This window comes from Ruditapes philippinarum, unplaced genomic scaffold, assembly GCF_026571515.1.
Source record: "Ruditapes philippinarum isolate M1 unplaced genomic scaffold, ASM2657151v2 ctg68_1_1_1_1, whole genome shotgun sequence".
In the NCBI taxonomy this organism is placed as follows: domain Eukaryota; kingdom Metazoa; phylum Mollusca; class Bivalvia; order Venerida; family Veneridae; genus Ruditapes; species Ruditapes philippinarum.
The window spans coordinates 21,593-29,012 of record NW_026860464.1 but is presented as its reverse complement, the minus strand read 5'-3'; positions in this window follow the sequence as shown (position 1 = coordinate 29,012).

Sequence of the window (7,420 nt, the reverse complement as noted above, 5' to 3'; positions counted from 1 at the left end):
TGAAGGCAATGAATATACATTGATTAACATAAAGTCTGTAAAATTTTCTGTTTTCTTTGTAATTTACTTTGAATTTATATTGTGGCTACAATTAATTGATACTTTTATGAAACTCAATGTGTTTTTATGTATTTTACAAACATTGAAATCAAGATTGTGGAATAATTCAGTTTCTTTATGTGCATTGAATAAATTGATAAAACTTAAACAACTTTTTTCTGTCTTGTTTATTTGCAACATATTATTTAAATATATAATAATATTTTTATTGTACTTCAACTGTGTGTAAAAACTATAAGCTATCGACACTCCATCAAACCGTTCCTCGGACCAAATGGCACTTGTACACGTACTTAACAAAGTCTTTAAAGTTGTTTGCTCAAGGAAACAAATGCTTTCCCTTAAAGGGGTTTGAGTCCACACAGCACTTTTTTCCTTAATTTGTGAGGATTGTATAATTTTTGATGAACTTACCAAACGCAAACAACGTTCCAAAAAGATCTTTATATTTTGGTGTGAATGTGACAAAAATATCACATTTACATTCAATGTTTATTTTACCTTTAATATGAAATAAGAGCAAACTTATTGAACTATCTATGTTCATAATAAGATAATAACTTATCTTTTTATCCTTTTAAATGTCTAAAACTACATTCATTGAAATATGGATTATTTTCCTTTTGATAAGGTTTGATGCCATTTATTTCCTCTTAATCCAATCAGTAGAATTGATTTCATTCTAATGTACTCTATCTGCTTATCCCTTCTGTAATTGAATTACTCTCATTACAGTTCATGAAAATGAATGCAACATATTTTTGTAACTATGTAGTTTTTCATGAAGATTGCACTCATAAACGATATTACAATTTGAGATAAAAAGTGTTCTAAACTAATGTTTGTAGTTATTTGCGAGGTACTCAGTGTTATCATTGCATGTTGTAGTGCTCAATGCGATTCCCTAATGTTGCGCAATTGTAAAAATGTCTTTCAATTCCATTTTTACCAGATATGCTTAAATTGGAAATGTGTGCGGCTACTTAAAAACAAAAACTTGTGGATACAAAAATTAAAGAATTGCAACACAGGTTACTACATTTTAAATGTAAAAAATAGAATGAAATAAGTAATTGAAATATCTGTTTATTATATAGCCTTTAACCCTTTTGTTGTAGATGCCTCGAACAAGATTACATTTATATAATTTTTCCATTTTCATGATTTTATACAATTATTCATTATTGCAATAATATAAATTGAAATTTTTTCTTTGTGATTATTAATTGATAACCAAAATAAATTTTGCAATTTATTCAATTCATTAGAAACATTTTAGATACAAATCGACTTTCTTATCTTTCTAAAGAGAAAAATTTGTTTTATTTGTCTTTAATGTTTTAATTATGAAATGAACTATATGTTTCAATTTAGTTAACAAATCGACTTAAATCAAATTTAAGGCTGAAACATTGGATCAATGCTTATCACTGTGATTATCCCGTCAGGCTGGAATGTATTAAGGCAGCAGAAATAGTGCAATAACAACACCGAACATCTGCAATATATGGTCAAGGTGAGCAACTCGGCAAGAAAGCAGATCAATAGTTTGTATGTTCAATCATATTGAAACAAATGAATACGGTTATGCACAGTGTTTTATAGGAAACTTGTTTACTTTAATTGTGAAATTGGCATCGGAGTTTTACATACCAACTTCAACACATGAATAAATTTGCATTGGTTTGTTTACGGATAATGCATGATACAAATTTTTATCAGCGTTTGGTGTCATTGTACGAATAATTGAAAATGCATTGTTTCTGCAATTTTTCTGTGTCACATACTTGAGAAATGGAAAGAAATGTCTCTAATAATTTGAGATTTGCGAACTCCGTTAACGATTATAATCGTCTGTGACAGTACAACTTTGATGACAACCCTAATTCTTTTCTAATTTAAAAACCATTTGCCCGATCGATTATATCTAATTTGTTGACAATTCTACAGGCACACTCTATTAAATTGATAAAGATTAGAGAGGCGACTTACAAACAAGTATAAAAACACTGGTTTGTGTATTAAGTGCTCTTGACACATTTAGGCTAACAGAAAAAATGATCATTGTGTTAATCATTGTCTTCTTTCGTTGATGGTATCCAATCGCTTGATAATTTTAGTTGTCCTTCAACGATTGAAGAGTACATATTTTTAATGACTTTTATTATGTTTCCAAAAAATTATCATTGTGTTTATATTTTTCCGCTTTCGTTGATGGTTTCCAATCGCCTGATAAATTAAGAAATCCTTCAACGATTAAGAGCACAAATTTTAAATGACTTTTATTTTTTTTTTTAACACTTTGATAGCATGTGGTTATTGGACGATATCTTATATCTTATATTACAAGCATTTTAGTATTCAAGTAAATTGAAAATAGATATCAGAAAATAAGTAAGACATTACTTTTGCTATTTTATCCTTATCTGTTTACAATAATTGTGAAGTTCATTTCAATGTTGCATCGTTTTCCTATAATATATTTTTTAATATCTCGACAAAGTGTGATCATTCAGAAGCATTAATTTGAACAAAAATTACATAAACATTGCAGACATTGTTTGATTGAGTCTGTACACGGGAAATAATGAAACTGCACGACATTCCTAACGTCTCCTAGGACCAGCTTATATGGTAGTCAATTTTTAATAGTGTTTGAATCATTGATCTCGAAGGAACAGAAAAATATAACAACATTGAAGTTCAGTATGGGGCAACTTTTTACAGCTGCCATACAGCACTTAATACCTGCTGATGTGAAGTTAACATCTGGAAAAAAAAGAGTGATCATTCATAACTACATAAACTAATTATTTGTGCTAATATCATATCACAATGAATTTTAGTGTATCGCAATTTTATATTCAAAGAGCGTAAGGGACATCATTCACGTTTTTGTATAAGTCGGATCTAGAAACACGTTTTCTTAGTGATGCACATTCGTGTATTTGCTCGAAAACGTCACCGGAAGTGGTCATATTTACAGGCAATCTTAATTATGTTGTTTAATGTATTGTAACTGTAGCGTACAGAATAATAAATCGATAAAAATGTAAGTGTATAAATCGATGTGTACTCGTGCTACTTTAATCAAATTACAAGGTTAGCTTTTAAAAAAGCTAGTAGCGACTCGCTTCGTAATTTTTTTCCAGAGGTGCGTTTAAATGTAAAAATGATAGTTCTGTTAGCTGAAGAGACTTCAGCGAACATCAAAATAAAAGTGAAATAAAGTTATGGAAGCCAGTTCTCTAAGTTTAACAAAGAGGAATATGAGTATATATGAAGATGCATGTAAACAGATAGAATGAAGTCCCTATGTCTATGCACATTTACTGTATGGCCTGTTGACCTTGACCAAATAAATCTTAGATAGGTAGAATTCATAAAGATGTCTCTTTATACGAAGTTAAGTTGTAAAATGTTATTTAGTATTGGAATGAGTGACAGACACAAGTCCTAAAGTAAACACAAGTTGTCAGAAAAGCCGGGATCCTATTAAAAAAATATAGGGATCCCGGATTTTGACCAGTCTAAGATGTTTTTCAGATAAGCCGGGATCCTATTAAAACATATAGGGATCCTGGGAATTGACCAGTTCAAGAATATAGTTTTCAGAAAAGCCGGGATCGTATTAAAATATAAAGAGATCCCAGGAATTGGCCAGTTCAAGAATATAGTTTTCAGAAAAGCTGGGATCGCATTAAAACATAAAGGGATCCCGGGATTTGACCAATTCAAGAATGTAGTCTTTGATTTTTCCAATTAATTAGGCATATAATTATAAGTATTGGGATTTCCGCATTTTAAGTTTGTTAATAAATACCTCTAAATATATTTATATCCTAAGTTTGATTAATTTAACGTTCATTACATACAATAAAAAAAAACTTAACGTTTAATGTCCTTTCATTACGACAATAATCAATACAAATATAGTTTATTAGTTTTTCCTCTATATCTTATACGATCCCGGATCCCGGCCAGTCCGGACCTACCGGACCCCGGCCAATAAATATATACACTAAATACCGATCAAGGATAAAATGACCGGAAAAAAGGAAAAAGAAAAAAATGCACAGAACCAGATGTACATTTATGTTAATTAACCAAACGAAAACTTACTACAGAGGAACAGGTGAGATCGCTAAAACAAAAGTCAGTGTAAATATGATTTTTTGAAAAGAAATCATGAAAACAAACATTTTAATCATCATTATATCTTTGCGCTCAAAATAATACTTGCTGCTTTTTAAAAATGGCGTGAAAATTGAAGGTTTTTTGACGCTATGTAAGATTAAATTTGATTGGCTAAATAATTTTGGATCCTAGCCCTGATAAATAAATTTTGTAGGAAGCTGGAAGCCAAGCTTCGATTAAATTTTTGGATGGATTCGGAGTTTTAGGTTGTTTTTCAGTAAAATCCTAACGTAATACCGGCTCGCCGTGGCGAGCCGGCATAAAGTAACATTGTACGTTAAATACATACGGTATTAATGAAAGTGAAGGAATGTAGTATTCTTCTAGTTTGTTAATGTTATTTTCTCGTAATTTTCTTATCATTGACACAAATCTTGATGAAAGGAATATAACGGCACTGAGTCACTGGTTTCATGCTTACCTTTTCTCTCTTTAAATTTAATTACGCGCCTTTGATCCAACAGCATATCCGAGTTCCAGTTTAATAAAAACTATAATTGTCCCATTCAATAGTTAGTACATGATTAATATGGCATGACTGCACATTCTGTTGGCGTCGAAAGTTAAGAAACGGAATCCCTTAATATCAACGCCAAAAAGGTATTTAGCTTAGTTTTCAAAAGTCACTTATTCTTCATAGGTACCGACTCTTAACTAATCATTCACATGAGTAAAGAGCCGCCTCCGTGGTCGAGGGGTTAGAGTCGATGACTTCTAATCCAGTTACCTCTCTGGCGTGGGTTCGATCCCCGGGAGATGCTTTGGTAGTTTAGCGCGGAGGAAGGTAGTCTAGTACTGGTGTAACTCTCCAGGAACGATGGTTAGGAAACTACCCGCCTATATAACTGAAATACTGTTGGAAAAAGGCGTAAAATGAAACAAACAAACAAACATGAGTAAAGCTCATATGTCCCTCAATAACTTTACGTTTATTACACTTTTAATCAACGAGTTGAATATTTTTTGTACATCTTTTTGTCTTTTCTCCCTGATGTTAATAATTCTGAAAATACCCCCTAGTAATTCGCGAGAAAGTATAAGGTTACAATGGTAAATCAAAGCATAGTAATGGTTATTTTACAAATAAGATTATTTAGGCTATAAATGAATCCATACAATACATCCAGCGATAAATAATATATGTATTTATAATAAATATGGATATCTATAACTATGGCTATATCTCTTACGATACAATAAGATTGTTCGTTACGCTGCTGTATATTTGCAATATTATTAGAAAATATGACACTTTGCGGTTTACTTACATGGGGATATATATATTGGAACCTTTATCATAGAAAAGAAATAATATAAAACATGTCATAACATTTGTTAATATAACAAAACTATAAAATAATCAGCTACTATTGACAAAGGAGAATGATAAAAGTGTTTTATTGCCATGGTCCTTGTTACACGGGATGTAAAGATCATATATATTCTTTAGAAAAATTTTGCAGGCAAGTATAAACACAAAATAGGTATGAACTAAACACGAGTATTTAAGAAAGCTGTATTTTTTGTTCTAGTAAAAATGAAAACAAACAAACATGTTTTTACCTCATTTCTACGAAATTGGTATGGTTGCTTTTCTTCGCAGCGTATTAGCCATTAATGGGCAAGAAAAATGGATATAATGCAATGCAAAACATATTTGATTGTACTCTTTATTCACATTATGAACATTTGGTTTGAGCAAAACAGCTAATAGTTTAAAAAACAATCTAACATAGATGCAATAATACAATATGCATGTCTTCGTAAATGTCCAGTTTTCCTATGACTCTGATCTTGTCCTTTTATTATTCAAAAAGGTATCCTCATAAATTACTTGACAGTCAATGTACTCATTTTTGGCAATATCTTTTACAAAACTCTACTTCATATTACAAAGTTAAGTGTTAAGTGTATTCAGAACTTATTTAGTTTGTGTAGACAGCTACAAGCTATCTTATACACACACTCTCTAATAGGCTCCTAAACGACTCAATTAATACTGAGTTATAATTGTAAATTCTGCTGCTGAAGAAACCCATGACGGATTCTGAACCAATGCAGGTGGCTGTCATTAAATAACTAGTTATCTATCCGGCCAAGCCGCCTCGTGTATTTTCAAAAATTCCATATTGGCTGTGATAAAAGTGACCTTGTACAAAATTGGTCAATACTTTATTGCATTCTTTACCAATCATAATATTTACTAATTCCTTACTAATTATTTAGTTAGATATACATCTGTAATTGTCTTATGTAAAAAAACAACAAATTAAATGGCATTGCCTAGACAAAAAAAATCTTAAAATATGATGAACAAGATCAACAAAGAAGGGCGGCGTTCAATGAACGCAACCCCACACGACCAAACAACAAGAACCAGCGACAAGGAGCCCAGGAGGACCCTTAAATAATAGCAGGACAGGGCAAACTCTCAAACCTAGTCATAAAGAGTTCAACAGCTAAAACCTTCACCATCCCCACACACTGGTTATAAATATTAAAAATTGGGTGAATCTCATTTTAATGAATGTCTTTAGTATATGCAATATTGCAAAGTGGTATTATTTTCTATTTGAAAACAATGAGAACTAAAACTTACACGAAAACAACCAACAAAATATGTGCCATACAGCTTGCTTGTTACTTATACATAAAATGTAACTTCAGTATACAGTTCACACAGTTTTACAGTTTTGTTTGGTTCCTCCTTGGCTCCTTTCTATTGGTTCCTGTTGCTGGGCCGTGTGGGGGTTGCAATCGTTGAACGCCGCCTTTCCTTGTTGGTCTTGTTTATTATATATTACATTTTAGCGTAAATAACATTCATTTAAAATTAATTTAAAAAGTAAAAAGTCTTCTTAATTTAATAACCTTTTTGTCGAAAACCTTTAGACGTCACATGTATAAAAAGAAATTGTAAGCTAGTTTTGAATCTTAAAGATGTGCGCCTTTGAATGTGTATACAAAATGTTATTACAAATATTTCGAATGTATGTAATTTATATTTATTTGGCAATGAAAAACAGTACAACGAAAAATAATATATGAAAGTACAGGCTTAAATCAGTGAGGCAAAGATGACAAATTATGATAATTTGTATTACGTACGTATCTTCTTTTTTTAATGTAAGTCGAAAATAAGAAGCTTTTTTAACTAAAAAGG